A 16,632-nucleotide genomic window follows, 5' to 3' on the forward strand; every position below is an offset into this window, starting at 1 on the left:
TTGGCCGGGTCCCTGACAAGGACCGGAAAGTGCAGGGAAGCCATAGTCAGCCCACGTTCAGCTGAGGGCTCTTGCTGCTTCATGGTGTGCCCCATGGGCCTGTCCAGATGGTGGACGTGGGCCCCTTGGGGCCAATGGTCCGTGTCCCCTTTGGCCCTGGGCTGTTCTTGAAGCCCAGGCCCTTGGCAAGTTGCCCCGGGAGAGAGAGCCCAGAGCTCCTGTAGCACGCACCCGACTCCCAGGGATCTTGGGGCCCCGGGGGCATCTGGGAAGATCCTCTACCCAATCTATTGGACCGCCAAGACAGAAAGGGCCTGTTGGGCCTAGGAAGGGAATATCGAGTCCCTGGGCAAAACAGGCAATGGCATGGGCCTCTCAGCGCGGCACTCTAGACCTGAGGGAGTGATCCTGGGGAAGAAGCCCAGCAGGTGCCAGGAGAGGGCCCCCTACACGGGGGGCAATGGGTGGCATGCCTTGGTAGCATGCACGCAGATGTCCTGGCATCCATTCCTCTGCCCTGGGAGCCATGGGGCAATGGCTCCCTGTGTCCTCGAGGGCGCCTGCTCAGCTCCAGGTCCACAGATGGCCAATCCATGGGAAGGCGAGGGCCTGACCCTACCTACCTGGGTACGCACCCTTCATGCCTGGCCTCATGTCCACAGCGTAATCCTATTGAGCATGATTTTTAGGTCATCATCTCTCTTCGAGACAATATGAGTTCTCATCATTGATCCAACGAAGGCACTGGCGACACAGGCGGGAGCTCTTGGGAAGCCTGTGGGGCTTCTGGGAGGGCAGCATCAGAAAGGCTCGGCTCTCACGGGGGCCATGCTCTTTGTTGTTTAGGGATCCAGGCATGGGCATTACTGCTCTTGTAGCCTGCCCCTTCCATGCTGTCCCCCACCATATGCCGGCTGCCTCACGCTTTGCCACACAGTGCCAGGCTTTCCAGACTGGCAGCTCTTGGCTACAATGGCAGGTGCCCTGGAGCACTGCATTTTGACACCTTGCCTACCTCTCTCTCCACAGATCCTGGCCCCAGACAAAGATCCTGCTCTGAGGGCCAAATCTTGCTAGGCTCAGCCACTGCAAGATGCCCAACGACTCATGCCCCCACCCCTCCCCCCAGGCATACCCCACTTCAGCAAGCACCACCGGTAAGCAGGTTCGGGGGATGGGAGAGCTCCTGCCTGTGTTGCCAGTGCCTTCCTTGGATCAATGATGAGAACTCATATTGTCTCGAAGAGAGATGATGACCTAAAAATCATGCTCAATAGGATTATGCTGAGGCCCAGTGGAGGGGATCATGCCGTGGTCAACATCCCGAGGATACTTGGGGCCTTGGGCAAGTGCTGCAGATTGGGGTTTGAGGTGACCGATCCCTCAAGGCTCCCCACTGTGGCTATGAACTGACTGTGGGCCTCCAGGTGCCCACGAGAGGATCAAGCATTTGGCCTTGCCTGCTGACCCATTCTTAGTCCAGGGATGCCTTCCGAAGAGCCATTGCTTTTCAACCCTGATCTTGTCTTTCATGAGCTGTGGTGGCCAGTGTCTCGGCATGGCCACAACCATGGTAGGTGAGTGGAATCAAGTGTGCTTGGAGGGAGGCCGCAGACGTTGCTGGGGTGGGTTCATGAGGCCCGTGTCTGGGTGGCGGCTGCATGGGAATAGGGCTAGGAACCCTGGATGTCCAGAGAGGGTGGACTTCCCCCTTGATGGTCTGCCCTTGGGCCATCCCACATGCAGGGGAAGCGAAAGATGGGCCAGGTCCCTTACAAGGACCGGAAAGTGCAGGGACGCCACCGTCACCCAGTTCAGCTAAGGGATCTTGCTGCTTCATGGTGTGCCCCATGTGCCCATCCAGATGGTGGACGTGGGCCCCGTGGGACCACTGGTGGCTCTCCCCTCAGCCCTCGGCTGTTCCTGAAGCCCTGGCACTTGGCAAGGTGCCCTGGGCAGAAGAGCCCAGAGTTCCTGTCGCATGCACCTGACTCCAGGGGTTTGGGTCCCCTCGGGGCAGCTGGGAGCTCCCCTACCTGATCCCTCGAGCTGCCGAGACAGCAAGGGCCCACTGGGTCTAGGAGGGGAATCTCAAGTCCCTGGGCACAACAGGCAATGGCCCTGGGGCTCCCGCCCTGACACTCTAGACTTAAAGGAGTTATCCAGGGAAAGAGTCTCAGCAGGGGCAGGGAGAGCCCCCCGCCCTGTACAGTGGGCAGTGCACAGCATGCTTGGTTGCATGCATGTGTTTCACCCAACATCCATTCCTCTACCCTGGGGAACATGGCGGCCATGGCTTCACATGTCCTCGAGGGCACCTGCCCAGCTCCGGGTCTCACAGATGGCCAATCCGTGGGAAGGTGAGGCCTTGGTCCTACCTACCAGGACAAGCTCCTTGCACACCGTGCCCTGGTCCCACACTGTGCTACCTCTCAGAAAGCCTGTGTGCCAGCCTTCTCCTGGGGGGCAGCCTCAGCAAGCCTCGGCTCCCTCGGGGGCCACACTCTCTGTTGTTTTGGGATCCAGGTATGGGCATCTTGGCTCCTGTAGCCTGCCCCTTTCTTGCGGTTCTGGATGTGTGTCAGCTGGCCTCACACCTTGTCATGCGGCACCAGGATTTCGGGACTGGCATCTCTTGGCTGCAGTGGTAGGTGCCCTGGAGAATGGCGTTTTGACATCAGGCCTAAACCTCTCTCCCCAGATCATGTACCCAGATGAGGATCCTGACCTGAGGGCCAAATCTTCCTAGGCCCAGCCCTGGCAAGAGGCCCAGTGTCTCCTCCCCGGCACCATCCAGGGTAATCCACTCTACAGTAAGCTCCCCTGGTAAGTGTATTCGGAGGACAGAAGAGTGCCCGCCTGCATTGCTACTGCCTTGCTTGGGTCAGTGATGAGAACTCATATTGTCTCGAAGAGAGATGATGAGCTAAAAATCATGTTCAATAGGATTACACTGAGGCCCAATGGAGGGGACCATCCCTGTGTCAGCATCCCGAGGATGCTCAGGGCCCTGGGGGAGAGCTGCTGTTTGGAGCTTATAGCGACCATTCCCTCGAGGCTCCCCGCTGTGGGTGTGGTGTGACTGTGGGCCTCCAGGTGCCAAAGAGGTGCTCAGGCCTTCTGCCTTGCCTGCTGACTCATTCCCCCCTCCAGGACACCTCCCAGGGAGCCATTGCTTAACAACCCTGGTCCCCTTGTGTCTTTCAGTGGGCCATGGTGGCCAGGGTCTCCATGTGGCCTCAACCATGGCAGGTGAGTGGAAGCCACTGGGCTTGCAGGGAGGCGGCAGATGCCATCAGGGTGGGTTCAGGAGGCCCATGTCTGGGAGGCGGCTGCATGGCCATCGAGCCGGGAACGCTGGATGTCCAGATAGGGTGGGTTTCTCCATTAAAGGTCCCCCCTTGGGCCATCCCACACACAGGGGAAGTGAAAGGTTGGCCGGATCCCTGACAAGGACCAGAAAGTGCAGGGATGCCACCACCCACGTTCAGCTGAGGGCTTTTGCTGCTTCATGGTGTGCCCCATTTCCCATCCAGATGGTGGACTTTGGCCCCTTGGGGCCACTGGTGGCTGTCCCCCTCAGCCCTGGGATGTTCCTGAAGCCTCGGCCCTTGGCAAGGTGCTCTGGGCAGTGGAGCCCAGAGCTCCTGTCGCATGCAACCGACTCTCAAGGAGCTTGGGCCCTCTCAGGGCAGCTGGGGAGCACCCTCCACGATCCCTTAGGCCACTGAAGCAGGAAGGGCTTACCAGGACTTGGAGGGGAATCTCGAGTCCCTGGGCAAAACAGGCGATGGCCCTGTGCCTATTGTCGTGACACTCTAGACCTGAGGGAGTGATCCAGAAGAGGCCCAGCAGGTCCAGGGAGAGGGCTGTCTTGCATGGTGGGCAGTGGGCAGCACGCCTTTGTTGTGTGCATGTGGTTGGCCCAGCATACATTCCTCTGCTTAAGGACCCTGGGGGCCATGGATCCCATGTCCTTGAGGGCACCTGCCCAGCTCCAGGTGCCACAGATGGCCAACCCGTGGGAGGGCAGGGGCTTGGCCCTACCTACCAGGGTACTCACACTTCATGCTGGTTCCAGCCCCCACAGTGTGCTACCTCTCAGGAAGCCTGTGTGCTGGGCCTTCTTGGGGGGCAGCATTAGTAAGAATCTGTTCCTTCAGGGGCCACACCCTCTGTTGTTTTGGGGTCCAGGTATGGGCATCTCTGCTACTGTAGTCTGCCCTTTCCTTGGGGTCCCCTGACATGTGCCAGCCAGCCTTAAGCCTTCCCATGTCCTGCCATGGTTTCAGACTGTCAGCTCTTGGCTGCAGGGACAGTGCCTCAGTGCAGGATGTTTTGACACCAAGGCTACCTCTCTCTCCCCAGATCCCGTCCCAGATGAAGATCCTAGTCTGAGGGTCAAGTCTTGCTAGGCCCTGCACCTGCAAATAGTCCAACGTCTCTTGCCCCCATCCCCGCTCATCCGGGGCATCACGCTCTAAGTAAGCACTCCGGTAAGCAGGTTCGGGGGATGGGAGAGCGCCTGCCCACATCACCACTGCCTTACTTGGGTCAATGATGAGAACTCATATTGTCCCAAAGAGAGATGATGAGCTAAAAATCATGCTTAATAGGATTACGCTGAAGCCCAATGGAGGGGACCATTCCTGGATCAGCATCCCCAGGATGCTCAGGGCCCTGGGGAATGCTGCAGCTTGGGGCTTGAGGTGACCGATCCCTCGAGGCTCCCCCTGTGGCTGTGGCCTGTGGGCCTCCAGGGGCCCAAAGGGGTTAAGGCCTTCAGCCTTGCCTGGCCACTCCTTCCCCCTCCCAGGATGCCTCCCAGGGAGGCATTGCTTGTTAACCCTGGTCTCTTTGTGTCTCTCAGCGGGCCATGCTGGCCAGGGTCTCAGTGCAGCCTCAACCATGGCACATGAGTGGAAGCTCCTGTGTGTGGAGGGAGGCTGCAAATGCCTTCATGGTGGGTTCAGAAGGCCCGTGTCTGGGAGGTGGCTGCATGGGCATCAGGCCGGGTGCCCTGGATGCCCAGAAATGGTGGACTTCTCCCTTGATGATCCGCCATTGGAACATCCCACATGCAGGGGAAGCTAAATGTTGTCAGGGTCCCTGACAAGGATCGGAAAGTGCAGGGACACTGCTCTCAGCCCACATTCAGCTGAGGGACCTCGCTGCTTCACGGTGTCCCCCACGGGACAATCCAGATGGTGGACGTGGGCCCCTTGGGGACACTAGTAACTGTCCCCCGTGGCCCTGGGCTGTTCCTGAAGCTCTGGCCCTTGGTAAGGTGTCCCTGGCTGGAGAGCTCAGAGCTCCTTTGCATACTTCGGCTCGCAAGGGGGCAGCTGGGGAGCTCCCCTCCCCGATCCCTTTGGCCGCTGAGACAGGAAGGGCCCACTGGTCCTAGGAGGGAAATCTCGAGTCCCTGGGCACAACAGGCGAGAGCCTGGGCCTCTCATGGCAGTATTCTAGACCTGAGGGAGTGATCACAGGGAAGAGGCCCAGCAGGTGCAGGGAGACACCCCCCTTGTACAGAGGACAGGGGATGGCCTGTCTTGGTTGCATGCACACTTTGTTGGCCTAGCATCCATTCCTCTGGCCTGGGGGCCCTGGGGGCAGTGGTTCCCTGTGTCCTTGAGAGCACCTGACCACCTCCAGGTAACAGAGATGGCCAACGGTGGGAGGGCAAGGGCCTGGCCCTACCTACCAGGGCACACACCCTTCATGCTGGGCTGGGGGCCCACCATGTGCTACGTCTCAGGAAGCCTATGGGCCTGGCCTTCTCCTGGAGGCCAGCATCAGCAAAGCTTGGCTCCTTTGGGGGCCACGCTCTCCTTTGTTTCGGGGTCCAGGTATGGGCATCTCTGCTCCTGTAGCCTACCCCTTCCTTGCGTTCCTCTGCCATGTGCTGGGCACCCTCATGCCTTGCCACGCATTGCCAGGATTCTGGGAGTGGCAGCTCTTGGCAACAGGGGCAGGTACCCCGGAGCAGGGCGTTTTGAGAGCTGGCCTACCCCTCTCTCCCCAGAGTGTGTCCCCAATTGAAGATCTTGCCCCGAGGGCCAAGTATTGCTAGGCCCAGCACCAGCAAGAGGCCCAATGTCTCATGCCTCTCCATGCCCCCAGGATAACCTGCTCTACAGTAGGTACCCCTGATGAGCAGTTTTGGGGGATGGAGAGCGCCCACTCGGGTCGCCACTGCCTTCCTTGGGTCAATGATGAGAACACATATTGTCTCAAAGAGAGATGATGACCTAAAAATCATGCTCAATAGGATTACTCTGAGGCCCAATGGAGGGGCCAATCCAGGATCAGCATCCTGAGGATGCTGGGGGCCCTGGGGGAGTGCTGCAGTTTGGGGCTTGAAGCGACCTATCCCTTGAAGCTCCCCATATTGGTTTTGCCTTACTGTGGGCCTCAAGGTGCCCACGAGGAGATCAAGCCTTCGGTCTTGCCTGCCAACCCATTCCCCCTCCTAGGACGCCTCCCAGGAAGCCATTGCTTAGCAACCCTGGGCTCCTTGTTTCTTTCACTGGGCCATGGTGGCCAGGGTCTCTGTGCAGCCTCAACCATGGCAGGAGATTGGAAGCCACTGGCTTGGTGGGAGGTCTCAGACACCATTGGGGTTGTTTTGGGAGGCTGGGTCTGGGTGGCGGCTGCATGGGCATCAGGCTGGGAGCCCTGGATGTCAGGAGAGGGAGGACTTCCCCCTCAAAGGTCCACCCTTGGATCATTCCACGTGCAGGGGAAGTGAAATGTTGACCGGTCCCTAACAAGGACCAGAAAGTGCAGGGACGATGCTGTCAGCCAACTATCAGGTGAGGGCTCTTGCTGCTTCATGGTGTGCCCCATGGATCTGTCCAGATGGTGGATGTGGGCCCCTTGGGGCCATTGGCGGCTGTCCTTCTCAGCCCTGGGTTGTTCCTGAAGCCACAGCCGTTGGCAAGATGCCCCAAGCGTGAGAGCCCCGAGCTCCTATTGCATGCACCTGACTCCCAAGGAACTTGGTCCCTCTTGTGGCAGCAGGAGAGCTTCCCTTCCTGATCCCTTGGGCCACTGAGACTGGATAGGGCCTGCCGGGCCTTGGAGGGGAATCGAGAATCCCTGGACGCAACAAGTGATGGCCCTGGGCCTCTCTCTGGGGCTCTCTAGTCCTGAGGGAGTGATCCTAGGGAAGAGGCCCAGCGGGTGCAGGAAGAGGCCTCCCTTGCATGGTGGACAGTGGGCGGCCCTCCTTGATTGGGAGCACGTGTTTGGCCCGGCACTCATTCCTCTTCCCTGGAGGCCCTGGGGAAGCACCTGCCCATCTCCGGGTGCAACAGATGACCAATCCATGGGATGGCGAGGGCCTGGCCCTAGCTACCACAGCATGCATACTTCACGCCTGGGCCTGTGCCCACAGCGTGCCACCTCTTGGGAAGACTATGTGCTGGGCCTTCTCCTGGTGGCAGCATCCGCAACACTCGGCTCCCTCGGGGGCGACCCTCTCCATTGTTTAGGCGTCCAGGTATGGGCATCTCTGCTCCTGTAGCCTGCCCCTCCTTGCGGTCCTCTGCCGTGTGCTGGTCTGCCTAACGCCTTGCCATGCAGAACCAAGCTTTCAGAACTGGCAGCTTTTGGCAGCTGACACAGGTGCCCCACAGCAGGACATTTTGACACCTAGACTACTACTCTCTCCACAGATCCTGTCCCTAGATGAAGTTCCTGCCCTGAGATTCAAGTCTTGTTAGGCCAAGCCATGGCAGGAATCCCAATGCCTTGGGTCCCCACCCCCCACCAGGGCATCCCACTCTACAGTAAGCACCCTGGGTAAGAGGGTTCAGGGGGCGGGAGAGGGCTTGCTGGCATTGCCATTACCTTGCTTGGGTCAATGATGAGAACTCATATTGTCTTGAAGAGAGATGATGACCTAAAAATCATGCTCAATAGGATTACACTGAGGCCCAGTGGAAGGACCATCTCGGAGTCAGCATCCTGAAGATGCTCAGGACACTGGGGAAGTGCTGCAGTTTGGGGCTTGAAGTGACCAATCCCTCAAGCCTCCCCACTTTGGCTGTGGCTTGACTGTGGCCCTCCAGGTGCCCAAGAGGTGCTCGGGGCTTTGGCCTTGCCTGCAGACCCATCCCCCATCCAAGGACGCCTTCCGGGGAGCTACTGCTTAGCAGCCCTGGTCTCTTTGTGTCTTTCAGCAGGCCTTCGTGGCAAGGGTCTCGGTGTGGCCACAAACGTGGCAGGTGAGTGGAGCTACTGGGCTTTGAGGGAGGCCATAGCCGCCATCCATAGTGGGTGCGGGAGGCCTGTGTCTGGGGGCGGCCACATAAGGGTCGGGTTGGGAAACCTGGACGGCCGAAGAGGGTGGATTTCCCCATTGAAGGTCCGCCCTTGGGCCATCCCAGGTGCAGGGGAATCGAAAGAATGGCCAGGTCCCTGACAAGGGCTGGAAAGTGCAGGGACGCCGCTGTCAGGCAACGATTAGCTGAGGGACCTCCCTGCTTCACGGTGTGCCCCATGTGCCCATCCAGATGGTGGATATAGGCCCCTTGGGGCCACTGGCAGTTGTCCCCCTTTGTCCTGGGGTGTTCATGAGGCCCCAGTCCTTGGCAAGTTGCCCTGGGCCGGAGAGCTCAGAGCTCCTGTCGCATGCACCCAACTCCCAAGGAGCTTGGGGCCCCAGGGCAACTAGGGAGCTCCCATCTGCAATCCCTTGGGCTGCCAAGATAGGAAGGGCCAACCTGGCCTAGGAGGGTAATCTTGAGTCCCTGGGCACAACAGGTGATGTCCTTGGGCCTATCGTCAGGTCACCTAAGATCTAGGGAGTGATCCTGGTTATGAGGCCCAAGAGGTGCAGGGAGAGGGCCCCCGTGCACAGTGAGAATGGGCGGCATGTCTGGTTGCGAGCATGCTGTTAGCTCAGCAACCATTCCTCTGCCCTTGGGACCCTGAGGGCCGAGGGTCCCCATGTCCTCGAGGGCACCAGCCCACCTCTGGGTGTCAGAGATGGCCAATTCGTGGGATGGCAAGAGCCTGACTGTACATACCAGGGCACCCACCCTTCATGCCTGGCCCAGATTCCACAGTGTGCTACCTGTCAGGAAGCCTGTGTGCCGGGCCTTCTGGGGGGCAGCATCAGCAAAGCTTGGCTCTCATGAGGGCCACGCTCTCTGTTGTTTTGCGGTCCAGGTATGGGCATTTCTGCTCCTGTAGCTTGCCCCTTCCATGCGGTCTCCCACCGTATGCTGGCCAACCTCACACCTTGCCACACAGCACCAGGGTTTCCAGACTGGCAGCTCTTGGCTACAATGGCAGGTGCCCTGGAGCACTGCATTTTGACACATTGGCTACCCTTCTCTCCCCAGATCCTGTTGCCAGACAAAGATCCTGCCTTGAGGGCCAAGTTTTGCTAGGCCCAGGCACTGCAAGATGCCCAATGTCTCCTGCCTACACCCCTCCCCCTGGACATCCCACTCTACATTAAGCACCCCTGGTAAGCAGGTTCAGGGGACGGGAGAGCACCCCACATCACCACTGCCTTCCTTGGATCAATGATGAGAACTCATAATGTCTCAAAGAGAGATGATGACCTAAAAATCATGCTCAATAGGATTACGCTGAGGCCCAATGGAGGGAAAAATGCCAGGGTCAGCATCCCGAGGATGCTCGGGGCCCTGGGAGAGTGCTGCAGGTTGGGGCTTGAGGCAACCATTCCTTCAAGGCTCCCCACTGTGGCTATGAACTGACTGTGGGCCTCCAGGTGCCCACAAGTGGATCTAACCTTCGGCCTTCTCTGCTGACCCATTCTACCTCCAAGGACACCTACTGAAAGCCATTGCTTTGCAACCCTGATCTCCTTGTGTCTTTCAGAGGACCATTGTGGCCAGTGTCTCTGCGCAGCCACAACAATGGCAGGTGAGTGGAAGCCACTGCACTTGGAGGGAGGCCGCAGATGTTGTTGGGGTAGGTTGTGAGGGAATATGGCTGGAAGCCCTGGATGTCCGGAGAGGGTGGACTTCCCCCTTGATGGTCTGCCCTTGGGCCATCCCACATGCAGGGGAAACAAAAGTTGGGCCGGGTGCCTTACAAGGACTAGAAAGTGCAGGGACGCCATCATCACCCAGTTCACCTGAGGGATCTTGCTGCTTCATGGTGTTCCCCATGGGCCCATCCAGATGGTGGACATGAGCCTTGTGGGACCACTGGCGGCTGTCCACCTCAGCCCTTGGCTTTTGCTGAAGCCCTGGCACTTGGCAAGGTGTCCTGGGCAGAAGAGCCCAGAGTTCCTGTCACATGCACCCGACTCCCAAGGAGTTTGGGCCCCCTCAGGGCAGCTGGGAGCTCCCCTCCCCGATCCCTTGGGCTACTGAGACAGCAAGGGCCCACTGGGTCTAGGAGGGGAATCTCAAGTTCCTGGGCACAACAGGCGATGGCCCTGGGGCTCTCGCCCTGACACTCTAGGCTTAATGGAGTTATCCAGGGGAAGAGACTCAGCAGGTGTAGGGAGAGGCCCCCCACTGCATGACAGGTAGTACACTGCATGCCTTGGTTCCATGCACATGTTTGGCCCAGCATCCATTCCTCTGCCCTGGGGACCCTGGGGGCCATGGCTTCCCATGTCCTCTACGGCACCTGCCCTCGAGGGTGTCACAGATGGCCAATCCGTGGGAGGGTGAGGCCTTGGCCCTACCTACAAGGACAAGATCCCTCCATGCCATGCGTCACTCCCAAACCATGCTACCTCTCAGGTAGCCTGTGTGCTGGGTCTTTTCCTGGGGTGCAGCCTCAGCAAAACTTGGCTCCCTCAGGGGCCACGCTTTCCATTGTTTCGGGGTCCAGGTATGGGCATCTCGGCTCCTGTAGATTGCCCCTTTCTTGCAGTTCCCGCCGTGTGCCGTCCGGCCTGAAGCCTTGCCAGGCAGTGCCACAATTTTGGGACTGGCAGCTCTTGGCCACAGGGGTAGGTGCCCCGGAGAATGGCGTTTTGACACCAGGCCTACCGTCTCTCCCCAGATCACGTATCCAGACAAAGATCCCACCTTGAGGGCCAAATCTTCCTAGGCCCAGCCCTGGCAACTGGCCCAATGTCTCCTGCCCTGACACCCTCCAGGGTAATCCACTCTACAGTAAGCTCCCCCGGTAAGTGGATTCGGGGGACAAGGGAGTGCCCCCCTGCATTGCTACTGCCTTCCATGGGTGAATGATGAGAGCTCATATTGTCTCAAAGAGAGATGATGACCTCAAAATCATGCTCAATAGAATTACGCTGAGTCCCATTGGCAGGGTCCATCCGACGTCAGCATCCCGAGGATGCTCGGGGCCCTGGGGGACCACTGCAGTTTGGGGCTTGAGGTGACCGATCCCTCGGGGGTCCCTGCTGTGGCTATGGACTGACTGTGGGCCTCCAGGTGCCCAAAGGTGCTCAGGCTTTCGGCCTTGCCTGCTGAATTATTCCTCCTACCAGGATGCCTCCAAGGGAGCCATTGCTTCGCAATCCTGGACTCCTTGTGTTTCTGTGGTCTGTGGTGGCCAGGGTCTCCATGCGGTCTCAACCATGGAAGGTGATTGGAAGCCATTGGCCTTGGAGGGAGGCCAAGAAGCCATAGGGGTGGGTTTGGGAGACTGGTATCTGGGTGGCAGCTGCATGAGCTTAGGGCTGGTTGCCCTGGATTTATGGTGAGGGTGGACTTACCTCTTGAAGGTCCACCCTTGGGCCATCCCACCTGCAAGGGAAGGGAAAGTTCGGCCGTGTCCCTGACAAGGACCGGAAAGTGCAGGGACACCACCGTCAGCCCATGTTCAGCTGAGGGCTCGTGCTGCTTCATGTGACGCATTGGCCTGTCCAGATGGTGGACCTGGGCCTCTTGGGCCACTGGCGGCTGTCCCCCTTGGCCCTGGGCTGTTCCTGAAGCCCTGGCCCTTGCCAAGGTGACCCAGGTGGGACAGCCCAAAGCTTCTGTCGCATGCACCCAACTTCCAAGGAGCTTGGGCCTCCTCGGACCAGGTGGGGAGCTCTCTTCCTTGATCCCTTGGGCTGTCAAGACAGAAAGGGCCCACCAGGCCAAAGAGGGGAATCTTGAGTTTCTGGGTGCAACAGGCGATAGCACTGGGCCTCACGCAGCGGCACTCTAGACCTGAGGTAGTGATCCCAGGAAGAGGCCCATCAGATACAGGGAGAGGGCCCCCCTGCAAGGGGTCAGTGGGCAGCATGACCTGGTTGCAGGCATGCAGTTGGCCCTGTATCCATTCCTCTGCCCTGGGGACCCTGGGCCGTGGCTCTCCATGTCCTTGAGAGCACCTGCCAGGCTCAGGGTTCGACAGATGGCCAATACATGGGAAGGCGAGGGCCTGAACCTACCTACCAGGGCATGCACCCTTCACAACTGGCCCCGCACACACAGCGTGCTACCTCTCGGGAAACGTGTGTGCCATGCCTTCTTCTGGGGGGCAGCATCAAAAAGGCTCGGCTCCTTCAGGGGCCACGCTCTCCATTTTCTCGGGGTCCATGTATGGGCATCTCTGCTTCTATAGACTGCCCCTTCCTTAAGGTCACCCACTATGGGCTGGCCGGCCTAAAGCCTTGCCATGGGGCACCAGGCCTTTGGGACCAGCACTTTGTGGCTGCAGGGGCAGGTTCCACACAGCAGGGTGTTCTGACACCTGGCCTACCCCTCTCTCCCCAGATCGTGTCCCCAGATGAAGATTCCGCCCTGAGGGCCAAGTCTTGCTAGGCTCAGCCCCTGCAAGAGGCCCAAAGTCTCATGACTCCGTCCCCCCCGGGGCATCCCGCTCTACAGTAAGCACCCCAGAAAGCAGTTTCGGGGGACAGCATAATGCCCGCCTATGTCATCACTACCTTCCTTGGGTCAATGATGAGAACTCATATTGTCTCAAAGAGAGATGATGACCTAAAAATCATGCTCAATTGGATTATGCTGAGGCCTAATGGAGGGTCAACCCTGGATCAGCATCCCGAGGATGCTGGGGGCCCTGGGGGAGCGCTGCATTTTGGGGCTTGAAGTGACCGATCCCTTGAAGCTCCCCATGTTGGTTGTGCATTACTGTGGGCCTCAAGGTGCCCACAAGGGGATCAAGCCTTCTCCCTGGCTGCTGACCCATTCCCCCTCCTAGGACGCCTCCCAGGGAGTCATTGCTTAACGACCCTGGGCTCCTTGTTTCTTTCACTGGGCCATGGTGGCCAGGGTCTCTGTGCGGCCTCAACCATGGCAGGTGATTGGAAGCCACTGGCTTGGTGGGAGGTCTCAGACACCATTGGGGTGGTTTCGGGTGGCCAGGGTCTCAGTGTGGCCACAAACATGGTAGATGAGTGGAGTCACTGGGCTTCGAGGGAGGCCATAGACACTGTCCAGAATGTGTGCAGGAGGCCTGTGTCTGGGGGTGCCCACATGAGGGTCAGGCTGGGAAACCTGGATGGCCGGAGAGGGTGGATTTCCCCATTGAAGGTCCGCCCTTGGGCCATCCCAGGTGCAGGGGAATCAAAAGATTGGCCGGGCCCCTGACAAGGACCAGAAAGGGCAGGGACACCCCTGTCAGCCAACAATTAGCTGAGGGACCTTGCTGCTTCACAGTGTGCCCCATGTGCCCATCCAGATGGTGGATATAGGCCCCTTGGGGCCACTGGTGGTTGTCCCCCTCAGACCTGGGGTGTTCATGAGGCCCCGGACCTTGGCAAGTTGCCCTGGCCAGGGAGCACAGAGCTCCTGTCACATGCACCCAACTCCCAAGGAGCTTGGGCCCCCTCGGGGAACTGGGGAGTTCCCCTCTCCAATCCCTTGGGCTGCCGAGACAGGAAGGGCCAACCTGACCTAGGAGGGTAATCTTGAGTCCCTCGGCACAACAGGCGATGTCCTTGGGCCTATCATCGCGGCAATCTAGATCTGAGGGAGTGATCCCGGCAATGAGGTCCAGCGGTGCAGGGAGAAGGCCCCCGTGCACAGTGGGAATGGGCGGCATGCCTGGTTGTGAGCACGCTGTTAGCGCAGCATCCATTCCTCTGCCCTCGGGACCCTGAGGGCTGTGGGTCCCCATGTCCTTGAGGGCACCAGCCCAATTCCGGGTGTCAGAGATGGCCAATCCGTGGGAGGGCGAGGCCCTAACTGTACATACCAGGGCACCCACCCTTTATGCCTGGCCCAGAGTCCACAGCGTGCTACCTTTCAGGAAGCCTGTGGGGCTTCTGGGGGGCAGCATCAGCAAAGCTCAGCTCTCATGAGGGCCATGGTCTTTGTTGTTTCGTGGTCTAGGTATGGACATTTCTGCTCCTGTTGCTTGCCCCTTCTGTGCAGTCCCCCACCATATGCCAGCCGGCCTCACACCTTGCCATGTGATGCCAGGATTTCCAGACTGGCAACTCTTGGCTACAATGGCAGGTGCCTGGGAGCAGTGGGTTTTGACACCTCGCCTACCCTTCTTTCCCCAGATCCTGTCCCCAAATGAGGATCCCACCCTGAAGGCCAAGTCTTGCTATGCCCAGGCACTGCAAGATGCCCAAAATCTCGTGCCCCCACCCCTCCCCCTGGACATCCCACTCTACATTAAGCACCAGTGGTAAGCAGGTTCGTGGGACAGGGGAGTGCCCACCTGCGTTGCCACTGCCTTCCTTGGGTCAATGATGAGAACTCATAATGTCTTGAAGAGAGATGATGACCTAAAAATCATGCTCAATAGGATTACTCTGAGGCCCAATGGAGGGGATCATGCCGTGGTCAGCATCCTGAGGATGCTCAGAGCTGCAGATTGGGGCTTGAGGTGACCATTCCCTCAAGGCTCCCCACTGTGACTATGAACTGACTGTGGGCCTCCAGGTGCCCATGAGTGGATCAAGCCTTCGGGCTTGCCTACCGACCCATTTGTCCTCCAAGTACCCCTCCAGAGGAGCCATTGCTTTGCAACCCTGATCTCCTTGTGTCTTTCTTGGGCCATGGAGGCCCGTGTCTTGGCACGGCCACAACCATGGCAGGTGAATGGAAGCCACTGCACTTGGAGGGAGGCTGCAGATGTCATTGGGGTGGGTCGTGAGAGAATATGGCTGGGAGCCCTGGATGTCCAGAGAGGGTGGACTTCCCCCTTGATGGTCCGCCCTTGGGCCATCCCACATGCAGGGGAAACGAAAGATAGGCCGGGTCCCTTACAAGGACAAGAAAGTGCAGGGATGCCACCGTCACCCAGTTCACCTGAAGGATCTTGCTGCTTCATGGTGTTCCCCATGGGCCCATCCAGATGGTGGACGTGGGCTGTGTGGGACCACTGGCGGCTGTCCACCTCAGCCCTCGGCTTTTGCTGAGGCCCTGGCACTTGGCAAGGTGTCCTGGGCAGAAGAGCCCAGAGTTCCTGTCGCATGCACCCGACTCCCAAGGAGTTTGGGCCCCCTCAGGGCAGCTGGGAGTTCCCCTCCCCGATCCCTTGAGCTACTGAGACAGGAAGGGCCCACCGGATCTAGGAGGGGAATCTCAAGTCCCTGGGCACAACAGGTGATGGCCCTGGGGCTCTCGCCCTGACACTCTAGACTTAATGGAGTTATCTAGGGGAAGAGACTCAGCAGGTGCAGGGAGAGGCCCCCCACTGCGTGGCAGGCAGGTAACAGCATGCCTTGGTTGCATGCATGTGTTTGGCCCAGCATCCATTCCTCTACCCTGGGGACCCTGGGGTCATGGCTTCCCATGTCCTGGAGGGCACCTGCCTAGCTTCGGGTGTCATAGATGGCCAATCCATGGGAGGGTGAGGCCTTGGTCCTACCTACCAGGACAAGCTCCTTGCATACCATGCCCTGCTCCTACACCATGCTACCACTCAGATAGCCTGTGTGCTGGCCTTCTCCTGGGGGGAAGCCTCAGCAAGGCTTGGCTCCCTCAGGGGCCATGCTCTCCGTTGTTTTGTGGTCCAGGTATGGGCATCTCGGCTCCTGAAGCCTGCTCCTTTCTTATGGTTCCCGCTGTGTGCCATCCAGCCCGAACCCTTGCTAGGTGGCGCCACAATTTTGGGACTGGCAGCTCTTGGCCACAGGGGTAGGTGCCCTGGAGAATGGCGTTTTGACACCAGGCCTACCGTCTCTCCCCAGATCACGTACCCAGATGAAGATCCCGCCCTGAGGGCCAAATCTTCCTAGGCCCAGCCCTGGCAACTGACCCAAAGTCTCCTGCCCTGGAACCCTCCAGGGTAGTCCACTCTACAGTAAGTTCCCCTGGTAAGCTGATTCGGGGGACAAGAGAGTCCCACCTGCATTGCTACTGCCTTCCATGGGTGAATGTTGAGAGCTCATACTGTCTCGAAGAAAGATGATGACCTAAAAATCATGCTCAATAGGATTACACTGAGGCCCATTGGGTCCATCCAACATCAGCATCCTGAGGATGCTCAGGGCCCTGGGGGACCACTGCAGTTTGGGGCTTGAGGTGACCGATCCCTCGGGGGTCCCTGCTGTGGCTATGGACTGACTGTGGGCCTCCAGGTGCCCAAAGGTGCTCAGGCTTTTGGCCTTGCCTGCTGAATTATTCCTCCTACCAGGATGCCTCCAAGGGAGCCATTGCTTCGCAATCCTGGACTCCTTGTGTTTCTGCGGTCTGTGGTGGCCAGGGTCTCCATGCGGTCTCAACCATGGAAGGTGATTGGAAGCCATTGGCC

At 59.0% G+C, this 16,632-nt stretch overlaps 11 non-coding genes across 11 annotated transcripts; 10 read left to right on the forward strand and 1 right to left on the reverse strand.

Annotated features, from left to right (window-relative positions):
- Nucleotides 1–653: 653 nt before the first annotated feature.
- LOC115939518 (small nucleolar RNA SNORD115) lies at nt 654–734 on the reverse strand. The gene has a single exon (XR_004074321.1). It is a non-coding gene; the product is annotated as a small nucleolar RNA SNORD115 (small nucleolar RNA).
- Nucleotides 735–1,212: 478 nt separating this feature from the next.
- On the forward strand, nt 1,213–1,293 carry LOC115939496 (small nucleolar RNA SNORD115). Its single transcript, XR_004074300.1, has one exon. It is a non-coding gene; the product is annotated as a small nucleolar RNA SNORD115 (small nucleolar RNA).
- A 1,588-nt stretch (nt 1,294–2,881) lies between these two features.
- Nucleotides 2,882–2,962, forward strand: LOC115939488 (small nucleolar RNA SNORD115). The gene has a single exon (XR_004074292.2). It is a non-coding gene; the product is annotated as a small nucleolar RNA SNORD115 (small nucleolar RNA).
- A 1,589-nt stretch (nt 2,963–4,551) lies between these two features.
- LOC145723636 (small nucleolar RNA SNORD115) lies at nt 4,552–4,632 on the forward strand. Its single transcript, XR_014148876.1, has one exon. It is a non-coding gene; the product is annotated as a small nucleolar RNA SNORD115 (small nucleolar RNA).
- Nucleotides 4,633–6,209: 1,577 nt separating this feature from the next.
- Nucleotides 6,210–6,290, forward strand: LOC115939494 (small nucleolar RNA SNORD115). Its single transcript, XR_004074298.1, has one exon. It is a non-coding gene; the product is annotated as a small nucleolar RNA SNORD115 (small nucleolar RNA).
- Nucleotides 6,291–7,864: 1,574 nt separating this feature from the next.
- On the forward strand, nt 7,865–7,945 carry LOC115939500 (small nucleolar RNA SNORD115). Its single transcript, XR_004074304.1, has one exon. It is a non-coding gene; the product is annotated as a small nucleolar RNA SNORD115 (small nucleolar RNA).
- Nucleotides 7,946–9,536: 1,591 nt separating this feature from the next.
- Nucleotides 9,537–9,617, forward strand: LOC145723635 (small nucleolar RNA SNORD115). The gene has a single exon (XR_014148875.1). It is a non-coding gene; the product is annotated as a small nucleolar RNA SNORD115 (small nucleolar RNA).
- A 1,568-nt stretch (nt 9,618–11,185) lies between these two features.
- Nucleotides 11,186–11,266, forward strand: LOC115939519 (small nucleolar RNA SNORD115). Its single transcript, XR_004074322.1, has one exon. It is a non-coding gene; the product is annotated as a small nucleolar RNA SNORD115 (small nucleolar RNA).
- Nucleotides 11,267–12,854: 1,588 nt separating this feature from the next.
- LOC115939501 (small nucleolar RNA SNORD115) lies at nt 12,855–12,935 on the forward strand. Its single transcript, XR_004074305.1, has one exon. It is a non-coding gene; the product is annotated as a small nucleolar RNA SNORD115 (small nucleolar RNA).
- A 1,679-nt stretch (nt 12,936–14,614) lies between these two features.
- Nucleotides 14,615–14,695, forward strand: LOC115939486 (small nucleolar RNA SNORD115). Its single transcript, XR_004074290.1, has one exon. It is a non-coding gene; the product is annotated as a small nucleolar RNA SNORD115 (small nucleolar RNA).
- A 1,554-nt stretch (nt 14,696–16,249) lies between these two features.
- On the forward strand, nt 16,250–16,330 carry LOC115939513 (small nucleolar RNA SNORD115). Its single transcript, XR_004074316.1, has one exon. It is a non-coding gene; the product is annotated as a small nucleolar RNA SNORD115 (small nucleolar RNA).
- Nucleotides 16,331–16,632: the final 302 nt, after the last annotated feature.

The sequence above is a fragment of the Leptonychotes weddellii genome, chromosome 9 (assembly GCF_054177405.1).
Source record: "Leptonychotes weddellii isolate Sample4059 chromosome 9, ASM5417740v2, whole genome shotgun sequence".
NCBI lineage: Eukaryota > Metazoa > Chordata > Mammalia > Carnivora > Phocidae > Leptonychotes > Leptonychotes weddellii.